We start from the raw sequence: 14,981 nt of genomic DNA, 5'->3' as shown, positions 1-14,981 counted from the left end.
TGGGTGCATCAAACCAAAGGAATAATATCAGACAAATATATGGGGAACCATTTTATCTAAATGTATGAAGGAAGGAAGCAGAGACGAGGGGCTTTCTGCTGCTGTGATTTTACAATTTTTTTCTTTTACCGTCAATTCAAATATTCATGCCAAAAAAGATAATATTGCCAGAGACAATAATCAGCTGCAGAGAATCCATCAGCCTTTGGCTGCTTCTAGAAGCAAGGTCTTGGCTACACAGCTGAGTTGGAGTTGTGTCCCCATCCCAATCTCAGTGTGCAGTTAGGATCAGCAAAGGCTACTATCGCACTCTGCTCCCCCACTTAACTTGGGTGGGGTTAGGGCAGCTCAGAAATAGGATGAGGTGCTCTCCCATCATTGTGGGGCTCAGGGACACTGCTTTAACAGAGTCCTCACTGCAGACTTATACTGAATTATTTGGCACTGGATCTCTCTGTGTGGTGCTTAACTGTCTGTACTTCCATTGCCTGAAGGTACAGATCTTTTATAAAAAAAAATATACATATATATATTATTTATTTGAAAGGCAGAGTGGAAGAGAGAGAGATACAGAGAGAGAGAGAGACAGATCTTCCCTCTGTTCATTCATTCCCCCAAATGCTCACAACAGCCAAACTGGACCAGGCTGAAGCTAGGAACCCCAAACTCCAGCTGCAATCCCTCGTGGATGGGAGGGACCCAAGTTCTTGGGCTGTCATCTACTGCTTCTCAGGTACATTAACAGGGAAGTTGACTCAAAGTAGAGTTAGCTGGAAATCCAAATGGCACTCCAAATGGCAAGCATATGCTTAATCTGCTGTGTCACAATGTCCGCCCCAAGGTACAGATTTTTCAAAAAGGAAAATAAGAAAATAATTGAAAAAGAGAATCATCATTGCTGCCCTGAATTGAGGCCCCTGGTATTTGCCAGCCCTGACAACAGTGTGGCACAAGGCTTTCTTCCTTTTTGTGTTACAAGCGCATCATATTTGCCTTGTGATGTTTTCCATCGGTGACACGTACCTTACAGACAAAACCCAGTGCTTTATTTCCTTTCCAGTTGTTGATGGAACTGAGTGGCCAGGAGACAGTATGGCCTGTTTCGTGAAGACAGTCACGCTCTGCATATGACCTCTGACCTCCCTCCCCAGGGATTATTGAAACTAACATGATTGCCCCCTGTGCATTTACACCGGAAGCAATGTATTCAAGACTAGAAGATGTGGGAGGAATTTAGTGGCCGAAAAGAGTTTACTGGGCAGAGGAAAAAACTGGGTAATTTTGCCCACAAAACCCCCAATTAACAGTAATTTACAGCCCACTAGCCTGCAAATCTTCAGATTCAATGGGCTGATCAGACATATTCATATTAGTGCAGTGTCTCGCTCAAACAGTGATCACCTGCTCTCAGAGGAGGGAGGGAGAGAGAGGAGTTAGAAAGTAGAAGGAAACTAGTTGAAAGCAGCTGAGAGCGGTGGTGCAGATGGGCGGGGAAACATCTGGGATGTGATGGAAGCCCAGTGCGGCTATTTGGCACTTTTACCAGGCAGTGACCTGGGCTGCCCTATTGCCAGGGCGAAGCAAACAGGCCTGCAGCCAGCCAGCCAGCCAGCCAGCCATCTCTCCTTCTCCTCTAGCCGTGTCTGCGTAAGGGTCCTATGCAGCATCCTCTAGTCCCACACCACTTGCTTCTTGGGACCAGGGAGCTTGAGAAAATGATTGCTAATTCCACTGCAAATGCTTCATTTCAGAGCTCTTCGTGGTTCCTGTGCTTCCCAGCCACACTGGGGGGGTCTCTTTTGTATATGAAAAGGAGGACAGAATGTTGGAAGAGCACTCTGCTCAACAGATGGGAATGAGAGCCAGCCGTGTGAGTAGCTAACTGAAGGCAATAAAGGTGTTAGCAAATAGCAGGAGGGAAGAGTGGGCCCCACAGAATACTGGCTGTCCTACGTGCTGCGTGTTGTACAAGTGCCAGTGAGAGCTGCCTGTCTAAGCCTCGGCATTAACAGCATGTGGCTCAGGCAGATTCACAACGTACTTGCTGGCTTTGTCAGTATCACTCGTGTTGACTGGGTCCCCATCCAACTGAGGAGCCTGCCATCTCTTTGTCACCCTCCTTTCTAACACCTTGTCTCCTGGTCATCCCTGCCTTCTTTGTCCTGCCTCTTTTGTTCTTCCTCCCTTTGTCCTTTATGCCTCCTTAAATGTGATACTTCTTTTCCTTTGGGATTTTTGTTTTTTTCTTAAAAGAGCCTAATCATCAATGTTAAGTCCAAGCATTATGTAAATAACCCTACAAACTGTAACCATTGATGCTTATCTTCCCTGTAGCACAGCTGTTGCCTAGAATTCTATTTAAACATGAACCACAGCAAGAATACTTCACGCAAGAATATCGTGGTATCAAAGAGTCAGTGTAAGAGAAAGGGCTCTTAGATACTTTTTACCTCCTTCCAACTTCATTCCTTGTAATAATCAAGCAAATCGCAACTTGGAAAAGCTAAATGAGTTCCTAAGGTTTCACAGCCAATAAGGGTAAAAGGACCACTGGGGACCCAAAGCGTCTGACTTCCATCCAGTGATCTTTCTCTTTAGAAATTTTAATCTAAAGTAGAAGCTACTGCTCCTGCTGACCCTCACGCTGTGGTTGGGAAACATTTCTTACCCCCATAAACAGAAACCTCAGAAGCAAATACAGCTGATGAATATAGGCCACTCCTTTGTTCTATGAATTTTCTGACCTTAAGGAAGTCACTCAGCCTACTGGTTCTCACTATTGTCTTTCCCAAGTGAGGGAGCCCAACTGATAATCTGTGGTTGCCTCTAGCTCCAGAATTCAATGACCCTTTAAGCTTAACTTCTTTCACGGGAATACCTGTCATTTCTAGGTAAATAGTGTTCTCAGGCTTTTCTGCTAAAAGAGGTTAAGTAAATAAAAAGGAAAGATCAAGCTATGCTTTTTGGCCTAGATTATAACTTTGTGATCAGTGATGAAGGAAGTTAATAGCAATAAGAAGGCTTCCAGGGTCTACCATTTACAATTGAAATACTTTACTTGAGAGGTTAAAAGTTCAAAGTTGAGTCACAGACTGAGGTGGCTCTGCTCTTCCTTTTTAATTATCTGAGGTCAGGAAGTTAATAATACCAGAAATCCCCAGTGGAGACCTCTTGTGCACTGTGTGAACTTTAAACTTGCTCATTTTTTTTTTTAAGGGTAAAAAGTTCAGTAGAAACACAGTGGACTTTTCCTCTTAGCCTCCACCCATTCATCCCCCAAGGTCAAAAGTTGAACTGTAAAACAGAAACCCTTGTTCTCTGATCCACATTTAAACAGATCACTTATTAAAAGGTAAACATTCCTAATGCAAGCCAAAGTCCAAGGCGAATCTGTTCAATAAAAATGAAAATATTGTAATAAAACAAGTCTTTGATCTTTATCACTTGTCTTGGAATTGAACATCAGAATTTATTTTCTTATTTTTTGAATATCAGAAAAAAAGCAATCACATAAGCTCTTTCTTCACCTAACTCCACCCTGAGATTGACATATCTAGAGAAGATAAGCCTAAACCTTTTAAAATAGTAGTATTTATAACCTTACCTTGAGACAATTTCCACAATTACTCCACACCATTTATATTTATGTATTGATTTTGCTCAAAAAGTTCAACAATCACAAAATGTGGTTTTAATCAAAGAGACATAAAGTACTGTGGAATTAGCAGTATTTGCTGAAAATGGAAAGAGATAAGGAGAAAACTTTTTAAGAAATGGATTAATGAATCACAGGAACTCCATGGGAATAAAGAATGGATCATACATGAGCTCTTCAAAAACCTGACGAACAAAGCCAAGATCACAACTACAAATATGTATTCAATAGTGACAAATCTAGCTTTCTTTAAGTGATGATGAGAAACTTAAGTATGGGAGAGGCTTCAACTGAAAATTAACCCATTCCAATCAGCTTGCTTGGGAAAACTCCCTAAGGCAGCATCACATGAAGCTGTTACTGCATGCAGACCCCAAGTGTTCATTGTCCTCCATGCATACCTATTAGTAAGGCTGCTACTTGCTTAAAAAATGTCCTCTCCTCCAATCCGCATTTGTTTCAAAATCCTCAAGAAGGTGTCGTTGTCACATTTTAACTATCCACTCCCTGCTTCCCACCTTACCAATTTTTGTAAAGATTAATGAGAATCCTAAACTGCATAAAACAGTAAAAACACTGAAATAAAGTTTACACAATAAACATCCTTAGAATAAACACTTTTCATTCATATCAGTTTTAACACTTTCCATTAGGTATAAGTGACTTTCTTATTACTTTCAGCACAAATCAAAGCTAGAAGGTACGACTCTAAAGAAGTTCATGTCCCAGCTCCATCTACACTGAATGCTCACCTTGTCCCATGGGACTCTTGGATGCAGCTGGATGACCCAGGCCCAGGATTGACACGGCCAGGAAGGAAGTTGGGGAGCACACCAAGCTACTTCCTCTTGTTCTGACGGCTCCCTCAACAACTGTAAGTAAAGATAGAAATCCCTCATGAGTCAAATGTGACTTCAAAGTATGGGATGAAATTTGAGAGACACGATCATATTGATTAGGGTGTTGACCAAGAGGAAGTTGTGGCACTTCAGAGGTTGTTCAGGGCAAACCAGGTATTAAAGTAGATTATTAAGGGGGTGAAGGAGATTTGGACAGTGCTTAGACACTTAAGCTGCTTGTACATTCATGAGAATCACTTCTAGTTTCAATTCATCTTGTGAATATTTTCCCATGAATATTTATGTTCCTTCTTTTTCCATTTTTAAGTCACTTAATTATATTTGAACTAGCTGTTTCCAACCTTCTGTCTGACTGAATTCTCTATTTTTTTTTTCTTTTTTCTGCAAACCACTTTAGTTTATGAGAGATTACTATATGGCAAGGACTGTGTTCTGTTGTTGGCATGATTGCCCTCGAAGTCTTAATAGGACAGAAATAGGAGTAGATCTGTATACAATTACCAGCACATGACAATGTGTGGAGTATACTATAAGTAGTATTAACACAGTACCATGAGAAGTCTAGGTCTCTATCATGTTCTTTGATGCCTCCATGTAGTAAGTGGTTTGATACTTCTGCCTGAATAACCCTCTCAGCATTGATCCCTGGGTCTCTGTACTCTGCCACAATACCACTCTTTCTTCACTGTTCACCTCCTTTTCGCTCTCTGAATGTGAATGTCTCTTCTGCAGCAATGGTGCAGGAAATAATACCGGAGTAATTACCATATTATAATGTTCAGTTAATGTCTCTACCTCCACCAATAAATTGTGATTAGATTAAGGGAGATGATTCCAGTGCGATTCTCAGGAGATCCTTCTTCAGAAATACAGAATGAAATCTGACTGGAAATGGACTTAGTGTGTATGTTAAGATACGGCCACAGAAAACAGACAACACAGAGTGGAACGCTGTGTGGTCTTGCACAGTCCTGCCAAAACACCACCAGGCAAGCAGTTCTCAACTTTGACTGTACTTGGTACCACCTGGGAGCTTTAAAATATCCTTCATATCAAGGTCTCAGCTCTGGAAATTTTGAATTAATTGGACTGGGGTACAGTGGAATCATTAGAGTTTTTAACTGCTCCCAGGTGATACTGGAGTGATCCAAACTTAAGGATGAAAACCAGTGCACGGGAAGATGATGTTAAATAGGAGTTGCTGCTGGAAGTCACCATTGGCATTGGGAGTCACAGATGGATTGTCAATTTAAGGATACTTTATTTTTCAAAATTCTCTTGAGGAGTAGTTTACTCTTGAATCTGAACTGATTCAGCAACTCTATTATCCTCACGCTAAAATCAAACATTGTGCCATGTCATACCAACTCAATGAAAGGACCCCTTCTTCTTTTTTTGGTTCCTCATTAATCTCTTATATACTTGAGTCATGCAAAATTGCTTGCTATTGCCTAAGGGTACCATGAAACTCTATGTGTGTGCTCCTAGGAATGACTTTCTTCTTATCCCCCCAGGTGACTCATACTCTACCTCAAGAACCAGCTCAGGCTGGTCCTTCTCAGCAAGCCCTTGTCTCAACCCACTGGTGTCCATAAGCACTCCTGTTTTGTGATGTGCACGATTATATTACTACTGAATCACAGTGGCTAACATATTGGTTGGAACTAGTTCTCTGTTTTCCACTTCTCCTCTTGGTTTCTTCAAGTTGCAATTGCAAAATATGATAACCCAGGGAGCCTGTAAACAACAGAATTTTCTCTCATAGTTGAGGACCAGTGTCTTGATTCATACGCACCTTGCCTCTCTGTCCATACATGTGGAAGGGTCAGGGAGTCTCTCTCAAGACATTTTTTTATAAAAGCATTAATTCCATTCATGAGGGCTCTACTGTCATGACCTAATTATTTCCCACAGGATCTAACTCTTAGAAATGTTACCAGAGAAGCAAATGGCCCTTGTCTTCACGCAAGAAAGAATTCAGGTGTGAGACAGAGAGCAGTGGAAAGCAAAATAGCAAAGTTTATTAGGGTAGGGACATCCGTAAGAACGGATGGGTACCTCTCCAGACAGAACCTGAGAGAGAGTGCGTAGTTTGCGTAGTTCACATTTAGGATGGGGTTTTTACGGGGATGGGTCTTGCCTTCCCACCTTTTTCCCTCCCCCTCTCCTCCTTCTCCTCCCGAACAAAGGACTTGTTGGGTGTAAATATGAAAAATTCCTTTCCGAGTTTTTCCCCCTGAAGTTATCAGACAGGGGAAGCCTGGCTGGCATCAGGCAGCCTTAGAGGAAGGATGTTTATCAGGCCAAGTAGAAGGGGCAGGACCCCCTGGAAGGTCATCAGGATCCAGGCAGGACTTTGAAGTGCAGATACTAGGCTGCACCTGGAAGGTTATTGGGGTGACTTTGAAATGTGGATGCTGGACCGCTGTAGATGTCAATTCCTTAGGCCCTTGTCACACACACATAAGCTAATTTCTGACTTCCTACCTAACATCATCATCACCTTGCACTATGATTTCAACATATGATTGAATTTGGGAAGAATATAAATAATCAAATCACAACATTTACATTGGTGTTTTGTTTTGTAGAGATTCCTAAGAGCAGAAAATGTGTCTTTTCTCTGGGCCCCCTTTTTTCTTGTAGCCACACAGTGGTTGACAGATGGTTGAAGATGAGTGAATAATTATTGGATAAATGGAAGGAAGGATGGAGAATAAGGAGGTGAGGGGGCGTGAGGAGTATTCAGTACATTCATTCCTCCACCTGTGTAACCTCTATGAGGACTTTCATGGCACTCATCACTGAGGAAGAGAACAGTGACTTCCTCCTAGCTATCAGAAACATGCATCTTCCAGAGGCTGAAAGCTCCAGGAGACCACCTACGTTGGCCTGGAGGCTCTGGCAATTAGGCCTAGGGCAGGTGACCTCAGGAAAAGTGATTCCAATCGGGATTTCCTTGATTATGTTAGGATGTTCTGGATGAAGAAACAGATCTGCTCATGCTATGTTTAAAAAATTCAACTTGTAGGTGATTGCTTAGCCTTGAGCCACATCACTTTCCTTCTTCCCGCCTCTCCTACTGGCCTTGGGTTCTTAGAATTACAACATTTACTCATCTTCTATCAATTCAGTGTTCAGATGGAATTTGAAAATAAATGAATCGGGCCGGCACTGCGGCTCAATAGGCTAATCCTCCGCCTGCAGCACCGGCACACCGGGTTCTAGTACCAGTCGGGGTGCCAGATTCTGTCCCAGTAGCCCCTCTTCCAGGCCAGCTCTCTGCTGTGGCCCGGGAGTGCAGTGGAGGATGGCCCAAGTGCTTGGGCCCTGCATCCACATGGGAGACCAGGAAAAGCACCTGGCTCCTGGCTTCAGATCAGCGTGATGTGCTGGCCGCAGTGCACCGGCCACGGCGGCCATTGGAGGGTGAACCAACGGCAAAGGAAGACCTTTCTCTCTGTCTCTCTCTCTCACTGTCCACTCTGCCTGTCAAAATAAAATAAAATAAAATAAAATAAAAAAGTAAATGAATCACTCACAGTTTGCTATAGCTCAAAAGAATCGCTGAGATCATATCATTCCAACCCTACATTTTACACATCTAGAAGTCCTTGGGGGAGGTTTAAGGAATGCACAGTCTACAGCAATGACCAGTGCACCTGGAAGATTCTGAGTTTCTTCATTGCATGAGACCCAATAAGTTCATGTTAATGTTAACACCCAAGTTTTCTAGGAACTTGGGCCCCTCTCAATGTCTCCTCTACTTCCAGGAAGACTCAGGAGGAAAGCTCATGCGTGTTCAAAAACAAATAAGTTGATGTTCTTTGTCCTTGGCCTCTTCCTCAAGGCCCATTGCTCAGCAAGTCCCTGCTTCAGGTCCCTCTTAGAGAATGGTCCTCATTATGTACTACCAGGTTCTGTGGGCAGTTCTACAGCTCCAGGGCTGATGCACAGTAGTCCTTTTTGGGAGGAGATTGGGAGGAAGGATGAGAGTTGATGAAGGAAAGGTGCTGAATGGCATAAGAACAATAAAAATTCTCTGCCAGCTTTTGAGTTGCACTTTAGTATCGGTGAATCAGAGCAGGACAACCTGATGTTATAGAATTTAGTTCTAAGATCATGTCTGGACTCCAAATTTATCTCTGCCATTTACTATATTTTTGACTTTCAGAGAAATATAAAACCTTTCTGAACTTGAATTTCTACTTCATCCTTTTTTTTAAAAAAAGTTTATTTTAAAATTTATTTTCATCTACTTTAAATGGGGAGAGAGAGAGACAGAGCCGGAGGCCGGGCAAAACCAGGAACCTGGAACTCCATTCAGGTCTCCCATGTGTGTTCCAAGGACCCAAGCGGTTGAGCTACCATTGGCTGCTTCTCAGGATGCCATCTCAGAATGCATTAACAAGAATAGCTGGGACATGAACTGGCTCTACAACATAAGATGTGGGCGTCACAAGTGGTGAATGAACCCACTGAACCACAATGCTTGCCCCTTCCTTTTTTAATAGGGTGTAAACAATAATTCTGTGTTCATACAACCATTGTAGTGGTTAAGTGAAATAATGTGTCATTATATGAGCTGCTGAGGAGAGTGCCCGAAGTTGGTATGCACTCAACAAACAGCATAAATGCTATTTTCATCTGCATTGTTCTCGTCACTACCACTTTAGTTGTTCATTGATACAGCCCCTTCAGCTTCTGCTTATGACCCATGTTTCAGCTGGGACTTAATGGCAGATCCTCAGGCCAGCTGGCAGAAACCAATGCCTCCTCAACCTCTTTGTTTCCTAACTGCCTCCTGTCCAGACACCTGTGCATAAAACTCTTTGTTCCTTCATTACTCCATCCAATACAGTTTGGTTACCAATCAACACAAAGAATTACTCATATAGCCAAATTTTCATCCCATTGGAAGGTCAGCCTGGGATGCCAGTGGTTTTATTAGCAGTCTGTACTTCTGAAATAATAGAATTCGGTGGACATATTTTAGGTTTTCCTTGAAAGGGCCTCTTCCTTCTACAGTAATAGAGTTCAAGGAAGACACACAGTTTCTTGGAGACAGTATTTCCTACCTCCCACACCCCAATGAGAACAATACTCAAGAAATGGGAAGTATAATGTGACACTAAGTAACATAAGACCCTGAATAATTTATCTACCTGGTAGCTCTGACATGCTAGACAGTTTGAGCAACTATATTTAGAAATGTGTGTGCTTGGGTGTCGGCACTGTGGTGTAGAGGGTAAAGCTGCCATCTGCGGTGCCAGCATCCAATATGGGCACTGGTTCAAGACTAGGTGCTGTACTTCTGATCCAGCTCTTTGCTATGGCTTTAGAAAGCAGTGGAGGATGACCCAAGAGCTTGGGCCCCTGCACCCACATGGGAAACCCAGAAAAAGCTCCTGGCTCCTGGCTGTGGATCAGCTCAGCTCCAGCTGTTGAGGTCATTTGGGGAGTGAACCAGTGGATAGAAGCTCTCTCTCTCTCTCTGCCTCTGCCTTTCTGTAACTCTGCCTTTCAAATAAATAAACCTTTAAGTCTTGGGTGATTGCTGACGTCACAAATAAGAGTGCCAATTGTTAAATCAACAACTGGGTACATGCTCCCCACGTAGGATCTCTGTCCTTAATGTGTTTTACTATGAAACTTGAAAACACTACTAGTGGAACAATACCCTATACCTTGTGCGGTTGTGTGAGTGCAGCCTGTTGAAATCCTTGCTTAGTATATACTAAGTTGATCTTCAGTATATGAAGGTAATTGAAAATGAAACTCGATAAAGGGTGGGATGGGAGAGGGAGAGGAGAGGGCCACGGGAGGGAGGGAGGGAGGTTGGTGGAGGAAGCCACAACAATACAAAAGTTGCACTTTGTAAATTCACATTTATGAAATAAAAAATTTTTAAAAAGAAAAAAATAATAAAAAAAGAGCCCTAAATACTAGGTGGTATAGTTTCTAAACTCTACAAAGTCTATTATAATGATGTTTAGACCTCAATCCCAGTCCCCAATACAATGTTTATTATAATTGCTTCTATTACTTAATTTATATTGTTATAAAATAATACTTATACTTGCATGTATTTTATATAACTACATTTAAATATTATAATATATAAGTTTATAAATGTATATAAATATTTACATATTTGCTTATATTATATCATTGACTACATTATTATATATATCACTGACTACATTGTTATAATTGTAGTCATTTGTTCACAAAAACGTTGGGAACACAGATGTCCTTCCATTCCCAATATAAAAGCTTCAATGTTTGTACTGCAAAGATTTCAAAAGTCTCTGATTCAACCACACATTAAACATTCATGGCCATGGTATGGAATAAACATTTGTGCCCCCTCCTAGCCTGCCAAATTCATATATTGAATCCCTAATTCCCAAGGTGATTTTATTAGGAGGTTGAGCCCTTGAGAGAGTGTCTGTTTTGTGGTGCTGTAGCAGAACACTAGAGACAGGGTAACTTAAAAAGAACAGAAGTTTATGTGAGATTCTGCATGCTGTGAGTCTCCTGACAAAGAGGCCAGCCTCTAGTGAGGGCCTTCTTGTTGTATCATCACGTGGTGTGTGGGGAAGGGAAAGAAAGGGTGAGACAGAGACAGAGAATACAGTCTATTTCACCCTGCAAGTAAATTATGGGTCTCCAGGTCAGATAATGAAACTCTGTATAGAAAGATCTAAGGAAATTGCCCTAAGAGTTCATAGCCTCTTAGTCTAAACCACAGGAAAGAGAGATTGTTAGCTTAGTTTTGGGGCAAAACTGAGTATCCCTCAGTTTATCTCCAACTTGGTTTCATTAGAAAGCTCACAGTGTGTCAGGAAGCAAGACGGATACCCAAGCGCAAATTTAGGGATGCACCTAGACTTGTAGCCTAGACTGACAGCCCTGATTTTACATTTTTGATGGCATATATTTACATTATAAATTAGGGTACTTCAAAAATTTGTGGAAAATGGATTTTAAAATAGTAATGTGCATTTCCCACAAAATTGTAAGTAGCTCTTTATATATTGAACTAGAGATTTTTGAATAAATATTATGAATTATACATATATGTATAAAATAAATCAGAATCCGTGTATTGTCCTTACAATGGTCTCATCCATAAGATTAGTTTCTGGACTATAATGAATCCATCTGAGGTAGCTGCAGCCTCTCCAAACCTACTCTCTCATTCTACCCATACTGGCATAAAACCAACCTTCAACACTGAGGACACAATTCTCCATGGAACCAGAGAGCTCATGCCAAGGAGTGGTAGATTAAAAATAGACACAGATGGCTATATATGACTCCTTTCCATGATCTTTCAAACCTCCAAAGGACAAAATTCCTGATTTGGTGCCAAATTGTTCTATTTGTCTTATCAGAAAGAATTACTGTATAGAATGATGTATTTAGGAAGACATCATCACCATGGAGCAGGGGAGTGCTGTTCTTCTACCTCTGACTTAATTAGTTAAACCTATATCTTTTTATTGATCATTTTAATGATGAAACTATTGAGATGGTTTGACACAAGCTGTCTTAGAAAAACAATGCATGTCAGTACTATCAATAATGACTTTTCCATAATAGTCTGCTTGTTTGTCTTCTAAGATTTAAAGCACCCCAATTTTATTAGATCATGGCTTATGTTTGGCAGCATTGTGATAAATCTCTGATCTCCTATCCTAGTCTCCACTGAAGACATCAACTTTGTACCAAGTGGTGTTTGTTATTCTAACTAATCTAACGCCCACTGACTCAAGGGTAATAACACAGTACTAAGAGTTATTGCCTACTTACAATTAATGTGTCAGGCAGCTTTGAAACACAACTTGCATATTAGCTCATCATGTGCAATGTATATGAATTACCATAACAAACTTGAAGAATAGGTGATTTTGTTATTTGTATTCTACAAATAAAGAAACTACAGTTAAATATCTCAGTCAGCAGCATGCCACTAAGAGTTAGTAGGGCCAATATCCAGTGCCAGATGATCTAATAGTGTAATAGATATGCAGTGGTGCTATTCCCATTTTACTGAGACTGCTGAGAAAGAAGTGATAGGGGATTTCAAGATGGCTGAACATGGAAAATATATGCTGGGGAAGATAGCAGAAAAAAAGCAGAGGAAGTATATTGCCAGAGAAGAGTTGGAGACAAGTTTGGAGTAGAAATTCTACAGAAGGAAGAGGAACGCCATGAAGTGGTGTGGCAAGTGCAGAGATGCAGCAGCAAGTGAGGACACCACCCATGATGCCTGTAGTGGGAGGCTGGAAGAGGAGCCAGCTTCTGAGAGCAGGGTGAGGGCAGCCGGCTGCAGCCTGGGCTACTGGTGATATTGCCTGAGGGAGAGCTTTGTGGAACACAGTATCTTTGAGTCTGGCCTGGAGCCCCAGTGGAGGGACAGGGTACCACCTTCAATCCAGTAAAGGAAAAGCACATTTCTTTCTCTCCATCCCCCAACAAGGGAGCCCAGCAACCAGCAGGGAGACAGTGTCACTTGACACAAATAGAGGCTACAGCAGCTCTCACACACATGACCAGAAGATCTTATCAGATGGAAAAATCCCCGTTTCCCACTGCCTTTGAGTCTGCCTGGGAGGGTTGACTGGCAGCTGGGTACCCACAAAGGATTGTGAGGGGCCCCCATCTTCTCAACCTATCACAAGCTCCAGGACTCACACTGCCAAGGTGGAACATCTGCAGTTCACTGCCTCTGGAAATGACTCTGCTCACACCATAGAGGGGGCAGGCTCACAGGTAGAGAGGGGACAGTGGGAGAATTGTGCCCTGTGACTGTGGGAACCCTGTGACTGTATGATAAGGTAAGTGGAGTAGCTGGGTCTTTGAGCAATCACTGTGTCTGGCCTCAGAGCCTCAGGGCTCCCTTGACTGCATGGAGTAGGTCATTGCAGAGGGTTCCATGCTCTCACATTGAGGACTACACAGATCTTTTTCTGTGGCTCATGGCCCAGCATGGGTGAGGGTTATATCCACTATGAGCTAACCCCAGGCACTGCCCACCTTGGAAGAGAGGAGATAAGGTTGTGACTATACCAACAGGCCTGATTATATTCTCCCCCTTGCTGACAACAGAGGAAATCTACCACACCCAACTTGGGTAATGCTCTGGATTCTCACCTACCCTTGAACACTGACCAGAACTCCCTAGCTACACCCAGCACATATCTCTGGTTATTCACTGAAGAAACAGATATTCCACTGAGCCAAAGAGACATAGTTCAAAGACAAAACCCAACAGTGAGAAAATCAACAAGTGTTTTCACAAATGCCTAAAAATAAATGCAGAACTACATGAAACAACAACAAGGAAGACAACATAATTCCCCCCAAAGGAACACAACAACACTTCTGTACTAGAATGTGAAGAGGAAGAGATTGATGAAGTGACTGAAAAGAAATTCAAAAGGATGATCATAGGATAACCCAAAAACAAAGAAAAGCAAATACATAGTTAAAGAAATCCACACATGACATGGATGAAAATTTTCCCCATGAGATTGAGAAACCAAACTAAAATACTAGAAATGAAGAATTCAATATGTCAAACAAAAATACATTGGAAAGCCTTAACAATAGACTTGATGAGGCAGAAAAAAGAATATGCAAATTAGAAGACAAATCTTTGGAGATAGTTCATTCAGACCAAAGAAGAAGAAGGAGGAGAAGGAGAAGAAGCAGAAGGTTAGAAAAATTAAAAACAGTGTTTTAGATTTATAGGATATTATCAAACAACCTATGGGTCTAAGGAGTTCCTGAGGTGTAGAAAGAGATAATGAATTAGAAAGACTGTTCAATAAAATAATAAAAGAAAACATCCCTGATTTGGAAAAAAAGAAAGGGATGTCCAAATTCAGGAAGCAAATAGAACTCCTAAAAGACATGACCAGAAAAGATCTTAAACATAACACACTGAGATCGACCTTTCCACAATAAAACATAGAGAAAAGATTCTAAAATGTGCATAAGAGAGATGCCAGATTACCTTTAGAGCATCTCCAATTAGACTAATAGATGATTTCTCATCAGAAACCCTACAAGCTAGGAGAAAATGGAGAGATATAGTCCAAGTCTTAAAAGAAACAAACTGCCAACCCAGAATATTTTGCCCAGTAAAGCTCTCATTTAAGAATGAAGATGAAGGGGCCAGTGCTGTGGTGCAGCAGGTTAACGCCCTGGCCTGAAGCACCGGCATCCCATATGGGTGCTGGTTCAAGACCTGGCTGCTCCATTTCCAATACAGCTCTCTGCTGTGGCCTGGGAAAGCAATAGAAAATGGCCCAAGTTCTTGGGCCCCTGCACCCACATGGGAGACCTGGAAGAAGCTCCTGGCTCCTGGCTTCCGATCAGCACAGCTCCAGCCATTGTAGCCAACTGGGAAGAGAGACCTCTATCTCTCTCTCTGCCTCTCCTCCCTCTGTGTA

The 14,981-nt window shown here is 41.9% G+C and overlaps 1 protein-coding gene across 2 annotated transcripts in view; it reads right to left on the bottom strand.

Moving 5' to 3' along the window:
• The window catches only part of SAMSN1 (SAM domain, SH3 domain and nuclear localization signals 1), a 548,989-nt gene that overhangs the window by 408,623 nt on the left and 125,385 nt on the right, over window positions 1-14,981 (bottom strand). The window contains exon 1 of one of the 2 annotated variants that reach the window (XM_062206649.1): window positions 4,408-4,497. The exons of the other annotated variant lie outside the window; for it this stretch is intronic. The gene's annotated coding sequence lies outside the window, so the exon portion shown is untranslated. Of the gene's footprint in view, window positions 1-4,407; window positions 4,498-14,981 lie in introns of those variants that run through there. 2 annotated transcript variants of the gene reach the window in all.

This window comes from Lepus europaeus, chromosome 2 (assembly GCF_033115175.1).
Source record: "Lepus europaeus isolate LE1 chromosome 2, mLepTim1.pri, whole genome shotgun sequence".
Lineage (NCBI taxonomy): Eukaryota > Metazoa > Chordata > Mammalia > Lagomorpha > Leporidae > Lepus > Lepus europaeus.
Note: the sequence above shows the minus strand (reverse complement) of the source record. Positions and strands in the feature narration are given on the sequence as shown.